Raw genomic sequence first — 9,771 nt, forward strand, 5'->3', positions numbered from 1 at the left:
TTATTCCTTGACACCTGAATTGTATGGCAATTGCTACTATATTTCAGCTGCACTGTTGTATGGTTTATTTTCTTTTTCCTAATTATCATTTATAGTTTTCGCCCAGTTTTATAAGTTGTATTTGTTTAATTCGTTTTTGTGCGGAAAGAGAATATCTTTATAAGTACATTACATTCATTCATTATTGTAGTATTGCATATATATGTAATTCTCTTTCTGTTGCTTAATAAAGTGCTTTTCATACTTAAGAAAGACAGGCTCCTAGAACAGAGCACATTTTTATGGAACTAAGGAGACTCACACATTTTTGTTCTCTCTTGTTCAAGTAAAGCATGCATTAGCACAGCTGCCACAGAATGACCGGACAGATGTTGTTTTAGAGATGGTACTTTCGGTGGAGCCGAAGAAGTAGACATTGCCAGTTAACTCGATACAACTGGACTGTTTCTTGCATCTCATATTAAATGTGTTATTTCCTCCCAGTTGACCAGAACAGTATCACAGTCGGAAATCTCTGAGAGGTTAACCTTACACAAACTGGAAAATAAATGTGTAGTAAGATACTTCTCAATAGTTATGATGGATATCCAAGAGGGGTTAGTCTAACAATTTGAAGGCTGTAAAATGGATACTAATAGTATGTATTTACTGATAGTTTTGGTTATTTATCAGATAAAATGGTATAATCCAATTAATTTGGAGTGGACAGGACTTTGTCTAGGTTGTATTTTGTTACCCTTCATGGAGCCTAGATGCATTTTAACAGAGTGGAAACACTATACTGAGTTACAAGGCTGCACATTTTAGAGTGTGTTGTGTTTGCATGATCATCATACCGATCACTCTTATCTTAGAGCTCGTTTCAGTTTAGCCTTGGAAATTCCTCTCTTCGGGTAAACATTAATGGCGACATTGATAGAAAATCTAAAGTTGAAGTGCTTCCTTCCATGAAATATATTTTGAGGTCAGACCTAGAGCCTTGAGTTCTGTTAAATTAATGGAACAAGAGACTTTGCATAAGGGAGGGTGTAATAATGCAGACTAACAAGATGGCATCAATCCATCAGGAGGAAGACATTACATACATTTAAGTCTCCTGCAAGTGACAGTCAGTGGCGTATCAGGGGTCTCATGGGACGAAATGCAAGCAAGAAAAAAATGCCCCCCCCATCAAGTCGATACTAAAACATAGCCATCATTGGCGAGCAATGGTTCTGGTGTGGCCCTGGACGTAGGTGCCACTTCACCTTCTGCATTAATGAGAGACACTACAACTTCTTAAGGGGCCTTTTGATCCCCAATTTATCACTATTTACTCAATCTCCTCTCTTTCTAATTCCACTCATCTTCTATCTCCTTCTTCCATTTCATTATTTCTCTTCCAATCACCTTCTACTTTCCTCTTTCCCCCTCTCTCGTTTGTCCCTCCTTCCCCCATTTCTCACATTTTCTTCCCCTTAACTCTTGCAACCACCCCTTCCTTTCCTTATTTCCTCTCTTTCCATTTCTCCCTCGCCCTCATCTATCTCTTCCACATTCTACCCTTCCCTCTTTCCAAACTCCCTTTAATCTGCCTGTCTGCTCCATCCCCTTCGTTCCCTTCTTACTCACATATCTATTTTTGCTTTGCTGTCTCTTTCCTTCTCTTATCTCCTTCCTTCCACCCTCACCCACATTATCAAGTTTGCTTCTTTCTGTCTCTTCCTTCTGGCTTTACTTCTTCTTATCTTGAGAGTCTCTTTCTCATTATTATTGCCTTTCATTTTCTCTTACTTTTGCAAGCTTACCTTTTTAATTTACATTTGCTCTCTGTTCTCCACTTCACTCTTGTGATATCCTCAATGTTAGGTCTGACATGATGCCAGGTCTACAGGATCAATATAAATAGAGCCTCAACAAGCACTATTGAGAGAGGGACATTGGCTTTGGCCACATGGTATTCTTCCTCCCTATTGGATTTAATTGGGAACATGTCATGTGCTTTCACCGAAAAAGTGTGTTTGCATTGTACAGATTATGCTCAGTGCCATATACCTGAGCTGCTTATGGTGAAAAGCCAACAATCAAGAATGTAGAATTGATTGGTTCATTTGGAAATGTTATGCCACGTGCAAAGTAATGTCAAAGGCGTTATGCCAAAGGGAGTAAGCCTGATTTTTTTTTTTTTTATTAAAAACATATGTTAAAACCAACAGGCTTTTATGGGTGGTTGTAGGCAACTATTTTCTGACATGGATACCCGCAGGCAACAGTTTTCATTACTCTCCCACAGATCCTATTTTTTGGAATTCCATTGGTTTGAGGCCATGTTTGACAGCACAGCTGATTGTGAGGGTGTTTGTGATTACCAGAGGAAGAGCTGTAAGAAGTATTACTAGGAGAGGGACTCATGCTGATCTTTCCTACAAGCATTTGATTGACCAATAGTTGTGTTAGTAAGCCAGAGAAGTAGTTCCATTACTCTTAACTTACAGGGGAAATCTTTTTTCCCCTATGTCTTAATTTGTTTTTTTTGCATACAACAGAATCCATAAAATATGTACTACAATGTTTGCAAAAAATTCAAACAAGAAAAAACTCCTCCCTTATGGCATGTCTGATCAGCAGTGAATTTGCAGAATTGTCATAAATATGTTAACCGTCCACTCCCAGAGATCGCAACCACCCTCCCGTCTATGTTGAAACATCCTAGCGTGCAACATCATTAGGATCAGTGATCCTCCTCAACCTCGCACGCAACAGTCATTTTGCACATTTTATTCTTAATGTCTATCTTTACCATCAGGGTTCTTCACTATAGGCACATGTGGGACCTGCACCAATCCCATCAATCATGAATGACGTGGTCCTGCAAGTGCCCCCTACTGGGAGCCAAAGCCACATCCTTTTGTATCGGAGGGTCTGAGAGCAAATTGAGTATTACCCCCCATAGTGCCAGATCCTCTCCCACTCTGTCATCAGTGCACGCCTCTTTCATGCGTTATTCCCTCATGTCCCGTTTGACTTTTCCCCAACTGCAGACCCAGGAAGACAAATTTGTATCAACGTTTTCTTTTTTAGGTTCTGGGAGCAGACCTAATAGACAATGCTTCACCGTGGCCTCAAGTTTAAGGAGCGATGCGTGTCTTGTCACTACTCGCTATGTTATGTTATGTTACATAATATTGTAATATTGCTAATGCGTCCACCCAAGGGTATCTTGGTGCTATTGAGATTGTCGAGGGGGAGAATGAGTGAGAACGTCAGTTCCAAGCCCGGCTTATCTGAAGCCTTGCTTAAAAGGCCCTGTGTTCAATGCTTTCCTAAAGAGGGCCAGTTCCGCGATAGCGCGGATCTCTATAGGGGGGCATTCCACTCCTTGGGCGCATATACTGTAAACCTTTGTTCCCCTGCCCCACTTTCTTAAATCTGGGGACCACCAAGGGGTTGGCTGATGCTGAGCAAAGGATCCTTTTAGGTAAGGATCGTATTAGTCTATCTTTCAGAAATTTAGAGTCCATCCCCAGCAACTTCCCCCAATAACTCAATCCAGGACCACATTTCGATGATAAAATGATTAAAGCTTGAATTATTTTCGTTTCATTGAGTAGAAGGAGGAGATCTAGCTGCGTATATCTTATAATGTTACTTGGGGTGAGGTAGATGCAATGCAGGAAATTGAAATGCATCAATTTAAACCTTGCGTAGCTTGCAATCATCTGTACGTGGGCACCAGCAGACCCCCATTCGTATCAGACAACGGCTCAGAAAGATCCTCCTCCCATGGTCTGACGTTCAAAGGGGTTTGGGGTCTATCGGTCTTGAATGTTTTATACAATTTTAAGGCCCAATGTCGGGTTTGTTCCGCTTCCCACAGGAAAAAGAGAGTATTACTTGGTTGTGGGGTGTGAGAAAAGCCCGCCCACATTTCCCTAACCGTATTAGCTAACTTAGTCAGTTTCTGACTCTTTATCTTAGTACACAGATATTCATGTAATAAAAGGGGTACCTGGTCCCCAGTTTGAGGGACTCAGGTAACAAGGCTCCAGGACACTAAAGGAGAAACCACCCCATTGATAGAACTGGGACCCAGCCACTCCCCAATTTCCTGGCACATTGGAGTTTTCAAAAAGAATAGGAAGGGGGTTTGCATGGTGCGCTATCTGATAAATACAATAAAAACGGGTGTTACGCTGTTAACTCCTTGCCAAAGACCATAAACAAGTGTTTCATATTCTGAGCTCTGTGATACAAACAATAAGAAGAGGATTTATATCCTGAACTGTCTGTCAAATGCAAGAACAAAGGGTTTGCTAACTCTGACACATGCAGGAAGAAGAATTTTTACAATGTGAACTCTCTGATAAATACAACAGGAAGGGGTTTTATATTTTGGACTTCAGGACAAACACTGCAGGAAGAGGCTTTAGACTTGTAGCTGTATCACTAACAAATAGTATTCACATTCTGAACTCTCCGACAAAAGCTATATGAAGGGCTTTAAGACATGTCTTTGTCATGCACAGGGAAATACTTGGTTTGTCCAAAGGGAAATATAAGCAGGCGCGGTGCGTCCATTGGGGCGTTGCCCCCCCCGCTCCCGCTCCCGCACCCGTAGCTCCCTCGGTGTCTCTGAACTTAGTTTACTTACGTTCAGAGATGCCGAGGGTGGGGAGAACTGACAATGCATGTCAGTCAGCATGACGTCGGACCGTGGGCGGTCCGGTGTCATGTTGACTGACATGCATTGTCAGACCAGCCAGGGACAGGCAACACTGCAGCACAAGTGTGCATGAGTGGGCATGGTGAGCTAATTTTTAGCCCGTTCCCAGTCATGCACACTTGTGTTTTCACAGACTTGCGCATGCCCCTCGGTCTCCTAATGGGCAGGCGGCGGGCGAAGAGTAGGCTGTACCCTCAGCCAATCCTGGCGCTGCAGCAGCGCCAGGATTGGCTGAGGGGTTGCCACTGCAGTGCTGACGTGCTGTTCCAGTTTGAAGAGGGCAGAGGCGCCAACGCGGACCAGGAGCAGAGGCGGTCAGGTAAGTTTTCCTCTTAATTTTAAATGTATTCTCCCGTGCGAACCCCACCCCATCCCCCGCGCGTGACCCCCACCCCCCGCGCGTGACCCCCACCCCCCGCGCGTGGCCCCCCCCCATCCCGCGCGTGACCCCCTCGCGACTGCTCATGTAGTAAAAACCGGTCCTTTCATTTATTTGCTTCCTTTGCAATCATTTTACCCCCGCCACTTTCAAATGTCACCAGCCGCCCCTGAATATAAGGCTCATGTTACTGTACTCTTTGAGTCTTTCTAAAATGTTTAATGGAGCACACTGGCCATGTTTATTTATTTTCACATTCGCAAACATTATTATTTTTCACGAAGCCAAAGAAGGTAGTAACCATTTGCAAACGGGAAAGGGTCCCAAAGGAAACCCTTCCTCTTTATGAATGAAGGCAGAAACCATTTGTAGGAGCAAGCATTGGCCCCCGAGGGTGAGGGTGAGGGTGGTGGTGGTGGTGGTGGTGGTGTGCGTGTGTGTGAGCGCGCGCGCGTGTGTGTGTGTGGGTGCGCGCGCGCGCCAAGGGTGGCTAATCAAATTCTAAATATATGGAGGGGATGATTTTCATTTGCCTAACTGAGTCAATCCATGAGAATCTAAACTTCAGAGTCCTTTGTCACAGTATCATTTCAGTGCTTGCTCAGTTACGTGCGATTTAAGTGGGTAGGGATACCGGTGTATTGTTTTCTATAACGTGGGCGCCCCCTGCAGGTTATGGAGGGTTTTACAAGGCATAACGGTGACACGAGTATAGTTCGAATGTGGAGAAAACAAGTTCAGAGCACTATACAAAGCGTTTAACATTGCGATTACTAGAAGTAATGAGTTGAATAATTTCACAGCATTGGGGAAAAGCAATAGTAATAAAAAGAGGCTGGCAGAATTGAGTGTGATACTTCTAGAACATTACCAGTGTACATAGTAGAAGAAAGTAGCCGAAACTACTAGAAGGGTAAAATTAGCCTAACAAGTAATCAATCATGCACAGGTAGTCAGTCGGCCGTATCTGACTGGTAATTGTTTTAATGGTCGATTGCCTTAAAAAATATCATATATAAATATGTATGTGGGAACAGGCGTGCTGAGCGTATTTGACAGCAGTTGCTGACATCAGTGTTTCATTTTTGCAGTTTTATACAGCGCAAAACTTGCCTTAAGGCACTATAGCATTTTACACGAGCACCAGAATTCTTGACACTTTTTTAAGGCACAGTAAGATTAAGGGATTTTCCCAGAATCCCGGGATGCTGAGCATTGAACCTGATTCCACAGCCTCAGGCTCGCCTCACCTCCCAAGCATGGACCAATGCGGTACAGAGAGGATGTCAGCAAGCCGCTGGCTGCAGAGGAGTGGTGAAACGAGGAGGCAAATTAAGCCAGGGTTATGGGTCAGCGCAGTGGCGGCTCCGCCGCTGAGGCAGAGGGGCGTCGCTCCACTACTCAAAAGGGAAAATGAAATGATAGTAACATATCGTTATTTTCTTTTTATTTTCTCTCTTGCAGTCAGTGGTGGGGCGGGGCTGGCCAGAGGGGGACAGTGGTTTGCACTCCCAAAGTGCGCATGAACTGTTTGGCTGGCCCTCTTGGACCGAACTATTAAACAGTTCATGCGCACTTTGCATGTTCCTAACATGCATAGGCTCCCTGTTGCAGTCTGAGTGCCAGTCCATGGTGCTCAGACCAATCACAATGCTGCATTGCAGCGTTGTGATAGACTCAGGGGAGCCTGTCTGCCCTGGTGCATCCTGCTGCCACCGGCCGGAACAGGAAGATTACGTGGGCGAGGACGGCAGAGGCGGCGGCCGGCTGTTCTAGATAAGTCCTTTTTTTTGTATTGTATTCCTCCCCCTCCCGCAAAATGCAGCACACATAGACAGAGGAAGTAATGAGGAGAAATACAGATTTTTGCGCATTCCCAGGTTTACAAGTTCTTGTAAATGTGGGAATGTGTCAAAATCTATAGAAGATGCATGAGAACACCCACGCAACGCCCATGGAATGCCTACCCAGGGCAGAGTAGCGCGACACAGCGATTTGTGCCGCTTTGCGCTACTCCAGATTTATGAAGCCACTCAGAGCCATGCAAAGGGACTTTCCGTGGCTTCATAAATCTGTTGTAGAGGTTTGCGTCACGCATGTACCATGTTGCATGGTGCAAATGCAATGCAAGCCTCTTGTAAAAATGCCGCTTTGTTTTTAAATCATAGCTTTCATGAGCCTCAGAACTGGACAACCTTTCAATAAGAACTGAGCTGTAAGGATATAAAAGTACGCAAAGCAGTCTCACCAAGGCCAGACAGGCCTTTTATTCCACTGGGCATTTCCCCATTGGGCTGGAGTCCTTGGAGGCTGGTTTTGAAAGTCTCTGGCTGCTGCTGTTGCCTCTGTTACTTTCCCAGCTCTCCAGATTAATTACAAAAGGAGGATTTAAGAGAGAGAGGGAGGGAGAAGAGAGAGACGGAGGGAGGGGGAGGTAGACAGAAAATGATCAGAGGTATGAAAGAGAGACAAAATGGATGGCTGGAAGAGAGAGATTCCACAAGGAGACGAAGGGGTATGGGTATTTTTACCAGGGCTGCTTTTGGTTTGCCAGTCCATCCCTGAGTCTCACGATGCATCTAACTTCAATAGCAATTTCAAGAAGCAAAGTCTGGGCTGCAGAGTTCACTTTTTTGTGTTCTTCAGAAATCTCTCAGCAACATAGGGGACGGCTCTCAGAGGATCTTATCCACCTCTAGGGAGACGTGCAGTTCCTAATTTGAGCCGGCCGTTTCCGGTGCTCTGCACTGGCACATAATTATCAGCACCGGTGCCTGTGACAGTCTGCCACAAGGTAGCGCTGACTGGCTAATTTTGAGACGACCTCAACGGATGTTCATTATTAACTCAATACACATTCAAATTGAATATTTCCTGCCACCCAAGCCATTCTTATAGCTTTGGGGGCCTGAAATAGTCCAAACTATCACACTTGTAGGAGTGTGAATGTTAGCACTTGTGTGGTTACTATCATTGGCAGCGCTGGCAGGGGCAATGTGTGGTACAAGCTGCAGGGGCCTCCGGAAGAGAGCCCTGGCATTTAATTTTTTGCAAATTATGCACTGGAGACATGTGAGAAAGGATGAGCTGTAATCAAGATGAGCAATTACCAGAGCTGCGACTCATAATTTTAAATGTTTTAATTTCTGTAAATAAAATCTTTCAGATTTAGCCATGGTTTGAATAGGCTCCTTGAGGTGAATTTTTTCACCCAGGAGGAAATCAAGCCATCTGGCAGTGGTGGCAAGTTTACGAGTAATGTCAGAATCCAGGGCTTTAAGTGGGCCGGGTCCCTCCAGGTCTCAGACGCAGTAGTAATAAAAAATGGACATTGAAACCGGATCCTTTAGGTCCCTGAGTTTATGTCGTTAACTTTACAAGCAAACACACTGATTTCAGCACAATGAGTGTGAAAAACAGTAAGGTAATCCATGTCTTTCCTATTTATAGTTCATATGTGTTGCTTATTCTTGCATTCCTTAAGAGTGTTTTCTTATTTCAGAATGTTGTGTTACTGTATTTTTTTACAGGCAGCATATTACTCTTGAATAGTGCATACTTTGAAATGAGTCACATCCAGGTGTTCATAATGAGGTATGATTGAGGTGTGGCTGAGGCAGTGCGAGCCTCTTTCAGTGCCGGTCTGGGGGTCCAAAAGGTGTTCAGAATACACTTCATCCAACCCTTGGCCTCTCAGTAAAATGCACAGAACAATGGTCACGTAAACCAGTTGCAGTTGTGGTCCTATGCAGATGTATGGGTAGGGTGGCACTCAATGGGAATTTTAGTTTACATGTTTAAGTAACACCCTTAATTATACTGGCCACTCCCCTTTCAATGACCCCCAATTTTTTTCTTCCCACTTAAAGCCCTGCCAGTACCCTTACATCTCACTCTGAAATTGTGAACAGCCTCCCAATTAATGCTGCAGTATAATGTGGGTTCCCCTCTGCATGTGGTGTGCTTTCCACTGTGACGATAAGCAGTTTTCTCCATTGTGTGGGTGGGATTTTGCTTCTACAGTTTAAGTAGACTGACTGCATTCATAATTTACATATATTTCGTTTCTTTTAATTTTTAGATGTTCCATCCGATCTTCAGAAGTCTCTTTACATCAGTATTTCACAGTTGTTCTTGCTCAACCCAAGAGGTTCTCTTTTTTATCAACCCCTGCCCCTTATGCTACTTGGTAAATCCATGTGGTAACTAGCTGGGAGGATAGATACTCGAGCAGCAGTATGTTTAGCCCTGAAATAGGGGATCATCAGCAGCTCATAAGTTTGATTCTCAGCAAGGCTGACTCTGACTTCCATCCTTACAGGACGGCAAATTGATGATCATTAAATAGGTAGCTAATAACACCTGTAACCAGCCTTGTGGCATAGAAATGTGGCAAAGAGCTCTATTTTAAAAACAAGCTATAGTTATTATCATTAAAATAACTCACAAAGATGGTACTCGTCCCCTTATCTTAATAAAAACAAATAAACAGAATGTTTACAATGGTACAGTAGCAGCGAATTATCAAGGTGCCTTGCACATTTTTTTTCATATCTTGGGAATTTAGTGTGACCCCAGTGCATTTTGATAGTTGAAGGTCACATTTTCTCATTTTGTTTCTGCAGGGCATTAATGTGGTCTTTTGTAAATGATCGACACTAGAATGTGGAGGAGAGGGACTAGGGGGTCA

This window comes from Triturus cristatus, chromosome 4_2 (genome assembly GCF_964204655.1).
Source record: "Triturus cristatus chromosome 4_2, aTriCri1.1, whole genome shotgun sequence".
NCBI lineage: Eukaryota > Metazoa > Chordata > Amphibia > Caudata > Salamandridae > Triturus > Triturus cristatus.